Raw genomic sequence first — 19,536 nt, 5'->3', positions numbered from 1 at the left:
ATCTAATCCTTTAATTTAATATTTTCGAAATTTAACCCTAAATGCTCAAAATTACCAAAAATTCCAATACCAAAAATGTTAATCTAACAAATTTATTTTATTTTTTAACATCAAACATAAATTTCATCAAACTATCAACAATGACACTTCATGAATACATAATCAATTTCAAAATTTCAAGCATGGGCTTTATAATATTCATAGCAACTATCTCAAAAACGTAAAAATTAATAAAAACCGAACTCAAATCACTTACCTAATTGAATTTGCAAGGACCAAAAATACCAAAGCTTAAGCTTTCTTTTCTTTCTCTTAATTTCGGCCAAAAAATGAGAAAAAAGAAAGATGAACACTTTCATCTTTTATCAAATATAATATATTAACATACAGTAAAAAATATCATAATGTCATAAAATATAATAAACAATTCAAGTTATTATTTCATGCATATTGGTCGGCCACTAATTCCTATTTATGGCCAAATTGCAACCTTAATATTGCATAGTATAAAAACAATCATAATTTGGCCCTTATACATTAAACCTTAAATTTTCCATTTTACTCGATTAAACCCTTTTTCATCAATCGACCTCCAAACACTAAAATTTTTAAACGAAACTTTCATAAAAGAAACTTCACACATTTTAATCTTAGAAAATAATATTTAAATATTATTTTGACTCAGATTCGTGGTCCTGAAACCACGATTCCAATTAGGGTCAAAATTAGGCTATTACAAAACCCTTATTCGAATACATATAATCCCAGCTAGAGACGTCACCTGAATCTGAGATGGGAGAACCAAGGAGCAGGTACTAATTTAAATCAAGTTCAAAACACTAATTACCAACCTTCTTATTTGTAAAAAACCCATGATAGGTTTAGCCCAAATGAACAGAATGTATGTATTCAACCCAGATGACCATAATGTATGTATTCAACCCAAATGATCAATAGTTAGTGGATAGACTAAACCGTATCGAATCTGCTTCTATACCATCTATGCATGGGGGAGACAAACCGTTTACCATTATATCAATAATTTGGATGAGGATGTAAATTATGTTGGGAATAGGGGTGGAAACCCTTATCTGAATACATATAATCCCAGCTAGAGAGATCACTCGAATCTGATATGGGGGAAACCAAGGAGCAGGTAGTAATTTGAATCAAGTTAAAAATACTAATTACCAACCTTCTTATTTGTAGAAAACCCAAGATAGGTTCAACCCAAATGACCATAATGTATTTAGTCAACCCAAATGATTAGTAGTTAGTGGATAGACTCAACCATATCGAATCTGCTTCTACAACATCTATACATTGGGGAGACAAATCTCTTTTCCAAAATATCAATAATCTGGATGAGGATGTAAATTATGTCAAGAATAAGGGTAGAAACCCTTATTCGAATGCATATAATCCTAACTTGAGAGGTCACCCGAATCTGAGATAGAGTAAACCAAGGAGCAAGTAGTAATTTAAATCAAGTTAAAAACACTAATTACTAACCATCTTATTTTTAGAAAACCTAGGATAGCTTCAACCCAAATGACCATAATGTATGTAGTCAACGATTGGATAGAATTGAGGGAGAGATGTAGTAATTGAGAATAGATGTCAAGCAGGTGCAGTTTGAGTGCCCCAACTCAACCAAAACATTGACGAAGCTCAAAGATCAAATGAGCCAATTAATGAGCATGATGGGTGATATCAAAAGAAAAATTGGCACAGGTAATCCTAGTAATACAAAAGACAATCCATGGATGGAAGTTAAGGAGCATGTGAAGGCGATAACACTTCGATCAAGCAAAATACTGAGTAGCCCAGAAAACCTACTCCAGAAAGAGTTATGGGGACTCCCAGAAGCTGAAGAAGAACCAAGGCCAGAAGAGGCAAACGCACCATCGGCTAAACTAGAAAAAGAAACACCTAAAGATGCCGAAATCACAAGAATCCCATTCCCTGTTAGACTTGAAGAAAAAGAAAAGAGGGATGAGGATGAATTTGTAAGTTTCTTGAACCTATTTAAAGCATTAAATTTTAATCTACCTTTACTTGAGTTAATTGAGAAGGTTCCCAATTACGCTAAGTTTTTAAAGGAAATTATGGCGAGGCATAAGAAAATTAAGGTAGGAGAACAAGTTAAGTTAAGTTCTTCTTGTAGTGTAATTATTTCAAGATAAGTGCTTCAAAAACTAAAAGACCTGAGAAGTTTTACTATTCCCATAAAGATAGGGAACATTTACTTTAATAGAGCCTATGTGATTTAGGAGCTAGTATTAATTTAATGACTTTATCAATTTTTGAAAAACTCGAGTTAAGGGATCTTAAAACTACTCAAATAACACTATAGTTGGTCGATAGGTCTTTAGTACATTCAAAAGGCGTACTTGAAGATGTGTTGCTCAAGGTACGAAGTTTGATTATCCCCATAAATTTTGTGGTGCCTGACTTTGAAGAGGATCATGAGATACCAATCTTATTAGGAATACCCTTTCTGGCTACTTTTAGGTCTACCATTGACTTAGAAAAGAATAAGTTAACTATGAAAATCAATGGTGAGATGGAAACGTTTAAATGTTGCCATCAATTAGATACAAAGGATGACAGGATGGAGCTAAGAGAGTAGTGTAAAAATTTATCTATTTGTAACGTTCCCGAATCAAGGGATACACTTCCTTTTATGCATGTGAAAAGGATAAATAGGTTCAAATAATAGGATAAGCGGGCAAAGGTGGAATGGCACGACGGATGGTGGACTAATATTGATAGAACGAGATGTATGTCCATCTGTGAACTGACAACACTACTGGATGAATTTGGCAGTAAAACTTAAATTATATTTGAATTGTTGCATTATATTTGTAAATTACTTTATATTTAATTAATCACATAGCTTAAATTCTAACTTTTATTTTATGCATGTTTATCTCTAGACGAAAACATCCTTGAGATGGAATTTTGGGGCAAAATATAGTAAGTTCCTTGACATGGATTCAGCATGTCATGACAAAGCAGACAAGTTTCTCAAGATATCCAAACTGATGTATGTGTCATGACACGGAACCTCTGTGTTACGACATTGCTAAAATTTTCTGCAGGGTCGACTCAACCCAATCGTGTAACTTGGTGTTTTAACCCTTAATTTAACAAATTTTAAAACTTTGAAAGACCTATTTTCTAACCTAAAGAAACCTTAACTCTTTTACTAAACCTAGACTAACCTCTCTTACATTCATATTTTGTAAACACTGTCTCAAAACCTTAAACCCTAAACCTCCAACCTCTTAAACATTTTTCTTCTTTAACAAACTCTTCAATCATCATTAGAGCAACAAGGAACGAGAATACCATGTGAAAGCAAGGAATCCAAACAACCTCCAAGCATATAACTAAGGTTAAAGGTTCTTACATTCAATTTTTTTTACAGTTTATTGAAATATCATGACTCTTAGGAAAGTTAGGTGAACTATGGAAATGGAGCCATTGATGGCTCAATATCCCTCTTCTTTCTCAAATATGAATGTTAAAATATATTTCAATAAACTTCAAGGGAAAACTTCATTCAAGAGAGGGGCTTTGATCCATCTATGATTGTTTGTAAGGAAATATAGCATTAAGTCAGATATCATAAGTTGAAACATTTTTGGATGATCCCTAAAGGTAGGGTCGTGGTTCCTGTGGTTCAGGAATTTTACGCATCTTTATGGGACCATGAGACTAGGAATATTGAATGTCATATATGGGAATTGGTACTTGTATAAGGGAAAGACGTGAGAATAACTCCCTGAATTATTTGCATCTTTTATAATGCTCCATACTTTGAAAATGATTTTTTTTATTGAACTGATTTAGAATGTTTCAGAGACATAGATATGGATAACATTATAAACTTTTTAACCGAATGAAGGGGTGAATGGACATATCATTCAGGTACCAACGATCCTGTATCCTTTCATCAAGCTATTATGTTTCCAAAGGCTAAAACATGGATTCAATTTGTGTGCACGAGAATAGTACGTGCTCTAAATGTGTCTAATGTTAATACCTTTAGTGAAATATTACTTTATGCTATTTTGCAGGAAAAATAGGTATGCATCGGTTAATGGATCCAACAGAACATGAAAAGATGCATTAGTGGCCAAAACATGGGCATCTTTTTTCCTTATCTAATGATGGCTTCGTGTAAAAAAGTGGGTGTACCTACGACATCCACTGAGTAGTCGATAAAAAATTCCCAAAGTATTCTCGGTGACGCCTTGTTCCAAAAGTACGTAGAGCTGCAAGCCAAACAAATAAAGGATTGGAACAAGCGATAACAAGACACGACTGCTACATCGGTTTTGCCACAAAGGTTAACACGAGTTCAATAAGACATCGATGAAAATAGTCATCCAAAACTTGATTGGATGAGACAGTGGATACAAGAGTCGAGACAAATTTTCCACGAATTTGTGATGCAAAATAACATCCGAGTCCCCAACTATACACCTAACATGTTCTAGCCAACAGATATGAAGCAAGGAAAAGAAGCACATAACATTGAAAAGGATGATGAAGATAATGGAAGCGAGGAGATGAATTTTGAGAAGAATGATTGAACATTTTTTTACTTTTGAAAACTTGTATTAATTTTTGGATGATTTAAAATTTGTAGGAGTATGAATAATAAGTAGATTTTTAGTATGTTGTATTTTGTTTAAGTTTTCTATATAGGAACCCAACACGAATGAGACACAAACAATTCGAGCTTTACCTAATCAAAGGAGGAATCACCTACATATAGGAGCTAGAATAATCACAATCAATCAGGTAACTTCTCTCCAAATTTTTTTTTCGGCTACACATTAAGGACAATGTATCAACTAAAGTGTGGGGGGTAACATAGAAAAATTGCTTCAAACTTTTACATTTTCTTTGATTTTTCTTATCTTTTGTGTGCTTGAGCTTGTAGAAATACAAATGATTGGTTAGGAGCATGTACATAGGTTGCTTGTGTTATGAATAAATTTTGCAAGATGATAGGTGATTTTAAATTTTTGACTATTAGGCTACTAAGTTCTATATGTTACACTATAAATAGGCATTAAGCTATCAACTGTACCAAGAGATATAGAAAATACAAGGAAACGAGTATGCTAGTACAAATGATAAATAGTTGAATTCGTATTTGTTTGGTTAATTAAATCTGTGCATGTTGAGATATTTAAGGATGACCTAAGGCATTGTTTGTGTAACACCCCTAACTCGTCTCCGTCGCCAGAATAGGGTTACAGATCATTACCATACAGATGAAACATTAAAACATTCATTTCATACATCATTACAAATATAATCTAATTACATTCAATAACATAAATAACGTCCCTTAATCGAACCTTCGAGGCCCTAGAAATACCTTAGAAATAGTTCGTGACCAAATTGGAAACAATCGGAAAGTATAGGGAAAAGTTAGAAAATTTGAACTGCAGGGGTCACACAGCCGTGTGGCTAGGCCATGTGCCTTACACGGTTGAGACACAAGCCTGTATCTCAGGCTATGAACCAATCAAAATAGGGACATGCGATTGTGTAACTCTCAAAATAGCCGCACATGCCCGTGTACCAAGCCATGTGCTAGGCTATGTAATAGTCTGACTTATATGCATTAAAACCTATAAAGGGACAAACGGATGTGTTGTCTGGTCGTGTGTCGCACATGGATGAGTCACACGCTTATGTCTCAGGCCGTGTGGACATGAATTTGGCCAAATTCAAGCCATTTCCAACACCAACTCATGCAACCTTCTAAAAGCATATTGTGCACATAAGCAAGGGATCATAACATGACCAAAACTAACATGAAATGACCAATTCAATAATCTAAAACCATTCAACCAAAATGCTAAGTAATGAACCTCTAAAGCAAACATACAAACTTACCTAAACATATTTACACTTTACCACATTTCATTCATACACATCGAATTCATTTCTATCTAAAAACATACCATAACGTGACCTATACCATTTCAACATAAACTTACCATTTAAGCCATACCATTCATTCATCATAAGTACCAAAATGACACAAACCAACCTATATCAAATGGTACCAAAACAACCAACTTATACATACCAAAATATACCGATATTATCGCTGGATAGTGTGATAGATCTCTAACAAGCTTCCAAACTAATCGAGCTTTCGATTATCTATAAAACATAGGACAGAAAACTACATAAGCACATAATGCTTAGTGAGTTCGTAAAACAAGAACATAACTTACCATTTCAATACATAACATTAAGATTAAGCATAACATAATCCAACCACAAGCTTGGCACAAGCCTAAGCACCATCAATAACACATGTTAGTTCATTCAAACATAATTCACTAGAATTAAAATAAGGTAAGCTATTTGTACATGAACATAAACATACTTCCATTGAAGCTTTCCATTTCAATCCCTTTCATAATTTCATGGTGTAGCTCATTTGAAAACATTTCATTTCTTTCCTTTTCATGCTCGTTAAACCAATCAGAATATCATCGAATACATGGAAAGCTCACACGAAGCATGCTAAACATATAACTGTAACCTTTCCTTTACATCGATGTTCACACGAGCTGTGAAATAGGTCTGATCGCACGAGCTGTTGGTCAGAATGTAAGCTACATGATGTTGCTAATATGAGCTGTGGAGTATCTAAAAGAAATGCAAGACCTCAGCCTTCGGTAGGATATTCAAGACCAGCACCTGAAACATGAAAACCCTAATGACATGTCATTTGTATCCTACAAATTCCTAAGGCTCAAACGGGGCTCGATAACCATCATGGCATTGTTGAATAATTATCATTCAATTAAATAATAACTAACATATTTACATATAATTAAAAATAACATTAAAAATGATACTTATTCATACGAACTTACCTCGACGATATAAGCGTAAAAACTAAGTCTATCAATCCGAAGCTTTAGCTTTTCCCAGATCTAAATCCGTACGAGGTCTATCATGATATAAATAGGCAAATTCAATCCATTTAATACTTCTATTATTCAATTCAGTCCATATTTCTTTTTTTTACAGAATTATTATTTTGTCCCTAACATTTTAACTTTTCACAATTTAGTCCTTAAACTCATAAATTGAAATCTAAGCATTTTCATCCTTTTCTCAAGTTAGATGATTTCTCTAGGGATCTATATGAATCCATACAAATCATCATTTCACAAATTTACCATGGACTTTTACTACTTTTGCAGATAAGTCCCTAAATGACATTTTCATCAAAAATCACTTTACAAAACTAGTTTAGTTCTCAAGAAGGACTTATAATCTTTCATTAAACACCAAGAATCAGGTAAGAAAATTCATTGAAAATCCCTATATCTTTAACAACTTTGGAATTTGATCCCTAGGCTAGCTAGATTGAGCTACAACGATACCAAAAACATAAAAATCATTAAAAACGGGAAAAAAATTATACTTACATGCAATGGAATAGCTTAGTCGAAAGTCTAACCTAGATATGGCTTTCTCTCCTTCAAGTTTCAGTTGAAAAATCAACTAAAGAAGATGATACCGTTGTTTGTATTATTTTATTTAACTTATTTATTAATTTACCAAATTAACATCAAACACTTAATTCATGCCCATCTTTTTCCACTAACATTATAAATGGTCTAATTACCATCTAAGCCCACTTATATTTAAGTTTCATAGCTATTTAACACCTTTAGCTACTAGAACTCCAGTTTTGCACCTTTTTTTAATTTAGTCCTTTTCATTTAATTAAGCATGCAAACGTCAAAATTTCTTAATGAAAATTTCTAAGTTGAGCCTTGCTAGAGATGACCCTAGCATGCTGCTTCGTCTTAGGCTACCGAAGGTACCCCCTTTCACCACGAAAGGGTAGCTAAATTTTTAATGAATTTGGGCTTAGAAGTTTTGGGCCTTGAGCATGGGAGCGGTTGAAGGCAGCTTATAATATTCTATTGTGCGTGAAAATTTCGTAGTTGAAGGCTTGTTTTAGTGGTTAAGTGTGCTGGGAAGTGTTGGAGAAGTCCTGGGTTCAAACCTGGACTCTAGCAAAAATTTTGGTTTAAGGTGAATCAAACCCTGGGTGTAGTAGGTAGGCCTTAAGAATATTGTTGGAGAAATTGTGACACAAAAAGCCTTGTGGCTTAGTGGCAAGTAGCGTGTGGAGCATTTAAGGGGAGGCATGGGTTCGAATCCCATGGCAAGCAAAGAGCATTTATTTTGCTAACAGGGGGTGGCAAGAGTCGGTGTTGAATTTAAACTCTGATGATGGAGGGATCCCACATCGGGAAGCTAACATAAGAGTGGATGCAAAGTTGGCTTTAAATAGAGAGAACCATGAGGAGAGTAAAGGTACCTTTCTTGGCTGATCCCTTTCGCTTTGTGGCGTGCTCGGTTGGGTTGGGCGTCGGCTAAGAGTGCTCGGAGCGTGGATTAACTCCAGTCTCCAATCAGGTGTGTATTTTTCACTACTCTAGCTGTAGGATGGCTACTTTAGCCGCGATGGACCGAAAGGGGCCATGTGGGCCCAATGGGCCTACGGGCCCAATTGGATAAGTTGTTTGATTGTGTAGTAAATACTGGACTAGGCTAGGTGAATCTCATATCTGTGGCTAGATTTGGGCTAAAAGGGCCACACGAGCGTGTGAGCCCATTTGGGCCGAGAAAGGCTTTAGGCCCATTTATATTGTTATCTCTGTTTAGAATACTTTAGTTTACCAAATTACCAAAATACCCTTGGTTTGTAAAATTACCAAAATACCCTTAGTTTACAAAATTACCAAAATACCCCTAGTTTGTAAAATTACCAAAATACCCCTAGTTTGTAAAATTACCAAAATACCCTTGGTTTACAAAATTACCAAAATACCCTTGGTTTGTAAAATTACCAAAATACCCCTGATTTGTGAAATTACCGAAATACCCTCAATTTGCAAAATTACTAAAATACCCTCAATTTGTAAAATTACTAAAATACCCTCAACTTGTAAAATTACCAAAGTACCCCCAATTTACAAAATTACCGTTTTACCCTCGATTTACAAAATTATCGAAATACCCCTGTAAGGTAGAATTACTAAAATACCTCTGTAGGGTAGAATTACCGAAATACCCCTGTAGGGTAGAATTACTGAAACACCCCTATAAGGTACAATTACTGAAATACCCTTGTAAGGTAGAATTACTGAAATACCCCTATAGGGTAGAATTACTGAAACACCCCTATAAGGTACAATTATTGAAATACCCTTGTAAGGTAGAATTAACGAAATACCCCTGTAAGGTAGAATTACTGAAATACCCCTGTAGGGTAGAATTACCAAAATACCCTTGTATGGTAGAAATATTAAAATACCCCTGTAGGGTAGAATTACCGAGATACCTTCGTGGGGTAAAATTACGATTTTGCCCCTTGGATGTTAAATGACTGTTTTGCCCTTGTGGGCAAGTGACTGACTTGGATTGTGCGGTTGACAGATTTGATTGTGAATATATGTTGGTGATATGAATGACTTGACTGTAATTGTTTGATTCAAATATGGGCATGACATTCTGCATACATGATATGTTGCATGGGTTGGGATTTCGTACGGAGGAAGATTTGATCTGTTAAGGTCGCACGGGTCGCCCGAGACGACTGTGGACCGATCGATGGCTGAGTGTCGATCATGTTACCGAAGGCTGTGTGCCATTATTATGGGCTTCTTATCGATATTGTGGGCTTTGTGCCGATTATAGACTATTTATCGATGGCTCTGTGGCAACCTAAATACGGCTTTGTGCCATCTTGACTACGGCTTCGTGCCAAACGTATTTACCTGTGGCTATGTGCCTAACATATTTGTTGACGACTCTGTATTGATCATATTTACTGAAGGCTGTGTGCCAGTTATATTCCCGTCACTGATGGCTATGTGCCGAAGTTATTACAGTTATCGATGGCTTTGTGCCATGTATTCTGTTAAGTGGCTTTGCCACATTATCTGATTCTGGTGGCTATGCCACAAATATCTGTATCTGGTGAATCTGTCACAATATCTGTTCTGGCAGTAATGCTACAACTATGGAGTGTAGGGCTGGGTGGGTTTAGTTATTCCCCACATGGAGTGTAGGGTTGGTACGGGGGTGTATACAGCTGGATTGGGTTGGGATTGCATTCACATTCTGATTTTGATTTTGTTACCTGATACTGATTCTGATTCTGATTCTGTCACCTGATTCTGATTCTGATTCTGATTCTGATTCTAGTTCTGATAATGTTTCTTATTCTGTAATGGGTTAAAGCCCATCTGGTACTGTCTGTTATAGTGGGCTAAGGCCCAATTGATACTGAAACTGTAAGTAAGGCTGGGGCTACATTTTTAATTCTTTTATATGACTGACTGTTCCTTTTTATAGTAGGGGATTTCACACTGAGTTTTCGTAAACTCACCCCGTTTATTAACCTTTCAGGTAATTTCCAGCCTTAGACAGATCGGAGCTACGAGGGGCTCGGGGGAAGCCACATACACTATTTATTGTATAGTTTCGATTATTACTTTTAAATGTTTTGTGTGAGTTGTAGTAAAGCCGTTGTAATTTTCTGGATTTCAAATTTGGAATTTTATTTATTGTTCTTATAATTGCTAGTATTAGAACACGATCTTCCAAAGCAACTACTGTTGTTCAAAACATCACGTATCCGCAATTGTTTTTAAATTAAGCTTTCGCAACTACCAAGATTTTTACAAAGTTGTTAAGAATGTTATTTAGCTGAGGTTTTCTAACAAGGTTTAAAAAGGGTATAAGTTTTTAATTATTAAGAAGGGTTTTTAATGGAAACATGGTTTTCGAAAAACACTTCAATGTGACACGCAAAATTCGAGCCAAACTTCCAGGCTGGGTTTGGGGTGTTACATTACTAACATTCCATAGATACTAAAATAATAATAAAAATAATAAAAATAATTTACTCATCAAATTTGTGGTCTCGAAACCACTGTTTCGATTTCACTAAAAATCGGCTATTATAGTTTGGAACACATCCAGTCCTAAAAAGTTGTCCTAGTTATATTTCACTTTTAGTAACAATTTTTGAGCCTATTCACACTTCTTGATGAACCCCATTACAAGCCCCGAGCTTGAAAATGTTAATTTGTATTTGCCATTTTCTTTGGTCCAACATTGCACGAGTACAAATGTTTGGCCATATGTATTAAAGGTTAAGTAGATACATCTTGGCTGAGTTTGTAAAAATTTAGTGAAAAAGGAAGGATTAGTATGATATGGGAACTATAGGTTAGTCTGAAAGTACAAAACAAGAGAAAAATGCAAAAGGAAAATTATTATGAGTAGAATAAGTACTTGAAAAGCTAAAAAAACATTATTGAGTGAGATGTATTGAAAAAGAAAAAAGTCACAAAGTCATAAAAGAAAGAATAATTCATTCATTGGTGCACAAAGAACTCTTAGGCTAGCCGTAGTTTGTATGTCATGCTATGATTTCCTATGTGGAGATATAAGGAAGGTGAGAGAAGGAGAAAAAGGTGGTGAGCGGGTAAAGGTCACTAAGGGGGAAGAATAGGGACCAATACAACATGCCAAACTATTTTTGTGTTTGTAACAAATTTTTATGCTTGTTGTTTTTTACTTTCATCTTTGTCCTAAGCTTCAGTATGTTACAAGCTAAAAAGTCCTATGTGACCTAAAATATCCTTATACATAGATGGACATTACATTTAACATAAGCATAAATGTCTAGTTGTATTCTTCTCGGATAATCAAAATACTTGTATGATCTATTGGTGGATTCCTACAAATGAGACCCTTAATACTTGTACACTTTGTAACATACTAAACTTAAGTGTTTGGGTCAAAAGTGGTAAGTCAACTACTCATCATGTTAAGATTGTTTGTAAATATGAAATGCCTATATCATATACTCCAAAGTCAATACATTTATCATATTTTCTCAAGGGTCCTTATTTTATTGTCTTTGTTTAAGTTGCTTAAGGACAAGTAATGACTTAAGTGTTGGAAAGTTTGATCTGTTATAATTCGATGTAGCAAATTAAACTAGTTTTCACACTTAAGAAGACTGAATACTAGCATTTTTCTTACATTTTAGTTAAGTTTCTTTAGTTTTACTTATATCTAATAAAGTGTGCCAATTGAGTCTTTTACTGACCTTAAAGGTTGAATGAGGCCTAAGGGAGAGCTAACATTCTTCGTGAGTGTGTAGGAGACCATTAAAAGGCATTTTAGGTTGATACTGGGCGCTATGTCGCAACACGGGAGGTCTGATGTCACAACAAAGAGAGCATAATGTGGAAAATAGGGAATTGCCTTCGATGTCGCAGCATTGACTAAGGGTTTCATGATATACTCCTAAATACATCCCAAGAAGGAGCATAATGACTTCTATGTTGCGACACACACCCTGTTGTGTTGCAACATGGACTCTGGGATGGAAAATAAATACGAAATAGGGACGTTTTGGTTTGAATCTAAAGCTCAGGAACTTTAACTAACCTAGGGTTAAGAATGATGGCCACTTGAAGGCTATAAAGAGGCTCATTTGGCACATGATATGGACTTCGTTCCATTAACCTAGATTTTTTCATTAGACTTAGTTTTCTTTCTTTCTTAGGTTTTTCAGAGTTTAGTTTATTTGTTTGTTGTTTTCCTTCAATAGATATAATTTGTAAAGATGATCAATTTCTGGGGATTCTTGTTATTATTTATATAAATCAGGCTTTTCTTAAACTCTACACTTCAATTCATTCACCATGTTTTATTCTTACATCCATTCCATGTTTTTTATGAAAGCCATGAGGAACTTCTATGAGAGATTAGTGAGTTGAGGCGTGATCTATTAACTGTTCTATAGGGTTACTCAACAGATAAACTATTTGGGAAAGGAAGAGTGGGAAACAATCCCTAGGCCTGATAACCTCGAGAAGTTATCAAGGTCGGAATTAACCCAAAATTGGTATTGCCTATCTGTGACAGCTTCACCCCAAGCCAGTTTGGACTATGAGGTCAGAAGATAAGTAATCCTTCCTGACTCATTTTTAGTGAAAGATTGAAAGATTCTACTAGGGAAGCAACTAGTTGGTTGATAAGGAACCCGGAACGATAGTTGATTAGGATTGTTGAAGCAAGCTAACCATCCATTATCAGATTTGATTCCTTCTACTTTTTCTATCTTTTGAAATTTAGTTTTCTTTTATGTTATTTTTTTTATTGTTATTACTATAACTTGATTAAAGTATTAACTAGATCTTTTAGTGTGTAGGTTAAAATTAATTTAGCCTTCCCCTCCCTTGGGTACAATCCTTAAAGTACTTACCCACTCCATTGTAAAACTATATTACAAATAGATCTATATACTTGTGAATACCACCTCGTAATTCTATATTTTAATATTGTATTCACACTCCAGACATTAGTATGTTCAGAGGCAATCAAGGCAATATTTTACAAGGATATCATACATCTCCATGCAGAGCATTTCAGTGGAAAAAAAAGATAGCCCAAAAAGTGTTACAATCAGGATTTTATTGGCCAACTATGAATAGAGAAACTTATGAATTCGTATAGGGGTGTGATAGATGTCAGTGAACTGGGAATATATAAAAAAGGGACAAAATGCCACAAGCAGGGATAATTGAGGTAGAATTATTTGATGTATGGGGGATTGATTTCATAGCACTTTTCCAAATTCTTCTGGGAATCAATACATTCTCTTGGCTGTAGATTATGTTTTGAAATGGGTTGAAGCTATCTCTTTACCTACAGATGATACAAAATCAACAGTGAGAAAATTGAGAAAGAACATATTCATTAAGTTTGGTACACCATGTGCATTGGTCAGTGACGAATGATCTCATTTCTGTAGCAACTGAGAAGCAACTTAATTCATGCATGGTAACAATAACATCCAAGGCAACTCTATCTTTCATGAGTTTGAAACCAAAATTAATTCCTTTCAAAAACTTCTACTTAGAAAAACATGCATTTTACTGTTCATATTCAACTAAGGGTTTCTTAGAATTTATGTGAAGTAATAGGATGGGTTAGGTTTGAAATAATTTAATCACATAAACCTAAAAACTATGCAAGATAATAGAGTTCTTTCAAGTTATTATGAACCTTTAATTTAGTCGAGATAAGATCTAAATTAAGCATGCACTTTTCAATTATTGTGTCCATTTCTTATCATCTGGTTAGGATTACTCAACTAATTCTAATGCATTCAGTCACGTATAATGAAATACATACTGGATTTTAATTGTAAACATGAATGATTGAGGCACAAAACATCATAAACACAATTTAAATGAACTTTATTAAATTAATGGAACCATTCTAACTAAACAAATTTAAGCTACTTTCGTTGATGATAAGACAAAAAACACATTGAAAACATGATTAAAAGTAACAAGGATAAGGAATGATAATCTTTGATTGTTTCAAAAATTCTATAGAATTTGATTGAACTAGCTTCCTCCAATCTTTCTACTGCTCTTTTGCAAGTTACTTCTCAAGGTTGTCAGCCAAGAGAGTATCTTCTCGAGGTTTTGCTAGCTAAGGGAGAAGGGGATTATGGATGCTTATACGTGGGAAGAAAGGAAAAAAAATTATTATGAAATGAGGGATGATTAAGGGGTGAAAGGATGATTAAAATGAGGAATGGAGGTGGGTATCTATAGTAAAGATTGGTGGATGAGTTGGCCAAAAATAGTGTGAAAAATCCCCCTATTCACTCCTTTGCTTGGCTTGCCATTTTTTGTGGAAGGTAATGGATGTTGGTTGCTTGATTCAAGCATGAAATCATGCTTGAATGAAGCAAGGGTTGGACGGTTTCAAGGCCAAAGCTTGTGGGATGGTTTCTAAGTCATTTGTTGGACAGTTTGGTGACCTAATTATCTAGCAGACTTGTCCATCAATTTGATCCATTTTCAATTGGATCAGAAGCAACCTCCTCATGACCCATTTTACATGTGTGTGTCATCCATGTAGAGTGAATTTGGGCATGTCTGTAACATTGCAAACCCGACCTAGACGTTATGGCCGAATCTAGCGATGTCAGATTGGAATTCTTTTCAAAAATTTGCTCTTGTTCATTGATAAACCATAATTTATACATATTTTTACCACATGTTTAACGTATTTTATGGATGATTTTCCATTATAATTGGTGAATTCGATGCTCCTAATGCTCTAATTTCATGTTTTACACTTAGAAGAGTATAGGAGAGCGAAAGGAACAAAAAACGGGCCAAAACGGAGAAAATGGGCCAAAGTACAAAATCAACACGGCCTGAACCTCCTCACACGGGCAGACCACACGACCGTGTCAAGTTGGCAGGCTTGAACACAGCCTGAAGTAATCATGCACGGGCGTGCCCCTGCCGAGCCCAAGTTGAGTCCAATTCGAAAAAGGCTAATTTTGAGGGCTTTTAGGCATTCCAAAGCCTATAAATACATCGTAGAGAAGGAAGAAAAGGGAGGACAGAGTAAGGGGTAAGGAATTTCTCCAAGAAAGCCGATTGATTCATCTCAGAAGCTGGATTCATCATCAAGACTGAAGATCTCTCCTCAATTACCCTTCAGGAGTTTTGGGTTTTCTTTATGTTTTGTATTCTTTATTATTCTGAGATGTTTTCTTATTTAGTTATGAACTAAATTCCCTAAATTCCTAAGGGGAATGAAACCTAAGATGAATCTTGTTATTATTTTCTGAATTGTATGATAAATATTTGACTTGTTCTTAATTATGTGTTCTTAATTCTTGTTTTGATATCCCAGGATACCGATTCAAGATAAGCTCTTATTCAGAGGAGGAATAGACCCTATTTAAGAGTACAATTGTCATAATTAAGCGGAGTTGATTGCCCGCCCAGACATAGGGTGACAAGATTTTGCCGGATTAGGGTGAAACCTAATAAGGGGATCCATGGATCGAGTTAATGCAACCCTAGAGTGTTAATTAGAGAAAAGTCTCGGTTATTCAATCTAGGGATTAGACGTTATTAGTCTTGAATAGGGATAATAACATAACTTAGGGATCTCTACGGAACAAGTTAAATGAATGAATCATCCGATTTGAAGCCAAAATAGGAAGTACAGTCTAGGTGGATTTTTCTTTAGGTATTGTCTTCATTCAATCGATTTTTCCAAAAGCAATTCCCCAATTCCATTCTCTGTGCGTTCTTAGTTTAGATAATTAGTTAGTTAAAACAAAAAAAAACTCTTTATTCTTAAGCTAGATAATAAAAAGACAGTTTTACTAGTACTTTAAGTTCCTTTGGGTTCGACAATCTGGTCTTGCTAAAACTATACTACTGCTCGATATGTACACTTGCCTACATCGCGATAATAGTTAGTTCAAGAACGAGTAATTATAAATATTTAAAACATATCACGAAATCACGAGATCAAGTTTTTGGCACCGTTGCCAAGGAATTGAAGTATTAGGAACACTCAATTTTTAGTACTTTAGCCATTTATTTTTCGTGCACTTTAATTTATTATTATTATTTATTAATTTACTTTTTCCTTCTCTTGACAGGTTTTTATAGTTTATGACTAGAAGAAATCAGTCAGGGCCATTACTTTTTGACGAAGAAATTGATCGTACAGTTCGCAGAAATCAAGGAGAAATAAGGCAATCAACTAATCAAACAAGAAGACGATACTCAACCCCTAATCGAAGAGATGGCTGAAAACCAAGGCAATCAGCTACCTCCTGCAATTGTGGTTAATCAAAATCCTGCTCCACGCACTATGTATGATTATGCTAAACCTTCTTTAACAGGAACTGAATCGAGCATAGTTAGACCTGCTGCAGCAGCAAATACTTTTGAATTAAAACCTAACACTATTCAAATGATACAACAATTTGTTCAGTTTGATGGTTTGCAGGATGAGGATCCTAATGTTCATTTAGCCAACTTCTTAGAACTATGTGATACATTTAAAATTAATGGTGTCTCTGATGATGCCATTCGTCTTCGATTATTCCCTTTTTCATTGAGTAACAAAGCTAAACAATGGTTAAACTCGTTACCACGAGGGTCAATTACTACTTGGAAACAAATAATCGAAAATTTTTTACTAAAATAATTTTTCGCCGGCTAAAATGGCTAAATTATGTAATGATATCTCCTCTTTTGTGCAGATGGATTTAGAAACACTCTATGATGCATGGGAGAGATACAAGGACCTTTTGAGAAGGTGCCTTCACCATGGGTTACCACTTTGGCTACAGGTTCAAACGTTCAATAATGGCTTGAATCCTTCGACTCGACAAATGGTTGACGTAGCTACTGGCAGAACCATCAATAATAAAACACCTGAAGATGCCTATGAGTTTATAGAGGAGATGTCACTGAATAACTATCAATGGCAAGTCATGACAACAAAGGCAACGAAAGCAGCCGGCGTTTATAATGTCGATTCAGTCACCATGCTCTCTAATCAGGTAGAAATCTTAAATAAAAAGATTGATGGTTTTCTTAGTTCTTCACAGGTTCACCCAGTAATGTAGTGCGAAGCAAGTGGAGGTGGAACAAGCCATTCGGAATACCAACCTTATGGCCAAAACATGGATAACGAGCAATTAAACTACATGGGTAATAATCCTCGACCTCAAAACAATCCATATAGTAACACTTACAATGCAAGTTGGAGGAACCATCCCAATTTCTCATGGAGCGGTCAAGGAAATCAAAGACCACAACCACCCTACCAACAGGAAAAGAAGCCAAACCTTGAAGAGATGCTCTCAAAGTTTATTTTGGAGTCAGAAACGCGTTTCTAGAACACCGATACAGCACTTAAAAATCAACAAGTGTCGATCCAAGGGCTCGAAACTCAGATAGGCCAGCTTTCCAAACTAATTTTCGAATGACCACAAGACAGCTTGCCAAGTAATACTGAACCCAACCCAAGGGAACAGCTCAACGCAATTAATATTCAAGATGAAGAAGAAGTTGTTGAGCCTAAACCAGAACCGAGGCAAGAAACTGTGGTAAGCAAGGGTCAAGGTGAGGTAGATAACAATAAAAACAAAATGGTGATCGTCGAATATAAACCTCGTGTGCCATACCCCAACGCGACAAGGAAAGACCGTTCAGATGAACAATTTGGTAAATTCCTTAAACTCTTAAAAAAATTACATATTAACTTACCGTTTATTGAAGCCCTATCGCAGATGCCAAACGAAATGAAATTTTGAAAGGAACTTTTAATAAATAAGCGGAAGTTGGAAAAGGCATCGCACGTGGAGCTAAACGTAGTTTACTTAGCTATTGTACAAAATAGACTACCGAACAAACTAAAAGATCCAGGGAGTTTTACAATTCCTTGCTTAATTAGTAGTTTAGATGTTAATAATGCAGTAGCTGATTTAGGGGGTCGTATTAACGTCATGCCCTACAAAATCTTTAAGTAATTAGGTTTCAGGAAACCCAAACAAACTGGGATGAGCATTCAATTAGCAGATAAAACTACAAGGTTCCCTAGGGGTATTATTGAAGATGTACTAGTTAAAATCGATAAATTTATATTTACTGTTGACTTTTTTGTTCTAGATATAGAGGATAATATCAACACTCCTTTAACTCTGGGAAAGCCCTTTTTAGCAACTGCTAAAACGATTATTGATGTTGGCATAGGTGAGCTCACACTCCGCGTGGGAGATGAAACAATCACCCTTCAAGCTCGCAATTCTGGCAACACATCGGGAATTGAAGGTGATCGTTTAACCCATTCTCTTAGAGCTGACAATATGGTACAACCTACTTTACAGGAAATGAGTTTGAAGGAAGCACACGAGTCATTCTCAAGCAATAGTAGAGGACCTGTTCATGAAGATCGAAGATTACAAATCGAGGAGGTCGATGAATGGCGGACGCATAAACCAAGAACACCCGACAAACTGAATCTTCGACAAAACGAGCTCAATACCTTTCCAAATCAACTTAAGATTGGAGATAGAGTCTTATTAGATGCCGCAGATCCCCACATTTTCGTAACCACACCGAATGAAGAAATCCCTCTTACTATACGTAGTATCTTTTCATTCAGTACGGTCGAGGTAAGGCACCCCTAGTTCGGCACTTCTAAGGTAAACAACACCCGTTTAAAACCTTATTTTGATGAGATTGATGATAGGAATGAGGAGTATAAACTCCTCAAACCACCATGATTATTCAACGGAGAGGTAAGTCAAGCTTAGACTATAAATAAGCACTTCTCGAGAGGCAACCCGAGCACTAACTGTATTAACTTTTTTAAAAATTTAGTCTTCAACATCTACCTTACTAACGGAGCTCTCTAATACAGGTTTTCCATAGAGACACGGCCAAGCACACTGGCGTGCTTATGGCCGTGTGAATATAGAGCAATGATTTCCCTAAACACGATCTACGATAAAATGCCACGGCCGTGCTACATGGCCGTGGTCGAGCCTGTCAAAACAACACGGGCGTGCGACACCCCCTTGTGGAAGACCCG

At 35.6% G+C, this 19,536-nt stretch overlaps 1 long non-coding RNA gene and 1 other non-coding gene across 2 annotated transcripts; one reads left to right on the top strand and one right to left on the bottom strand.

Annotated features, from left to right (window-relative positions):
• Window positions 1–8,423: 8,423 nt before the first annotated feature.
• LOC121212382 (uncharacterized) lies at window positions 8,424–10,648 on the top strand. The gene is made up of 2 exons (XR_005907459.1): window positions 8,424–8,487; window positions 10,486–10,648. It is a non-coding gene; the product is annotated as an uncharacterized lncRNA (long non-coding RNA).
• Window positions 10,649–17,164: 6,516 nt separating this feature from the next.
• LOC121213434 (small nucleolar RNA R71) lies at window positions 17,165–17,271 on the bottom strand. Its single transcript, XR_005908816.1, has one exon. It is a non-coding gene; the product is annotated as a small nucleolar RNA R71 (small nucleolar RNA).
• Window positions 17,272–19,536: the final 2,265 nt, after the last annotated feature.

This window comes from Gossypium hirsutum, chromosome A13, assembly GCF_007990345.1.
Source record: "Gossypium hirsutum isolate 1008001.06 chromosome A13, Gossypium_hirsutum_v2.1, whole genome shotgun sequence".
In the NCBI taxonomy this organism is placed as follows: domain Eukaryota; kingdom Viridiplantae; phylum Streptophyta; class Magnoliopsida; order Malvales; family Malvaceae; genus Gossypium; species Gossypium hirsutum.
Note: the sequence above shows the minus strand (reverse complement) of the source record. Positions and strands in the feature narration are given on the sequence as shown.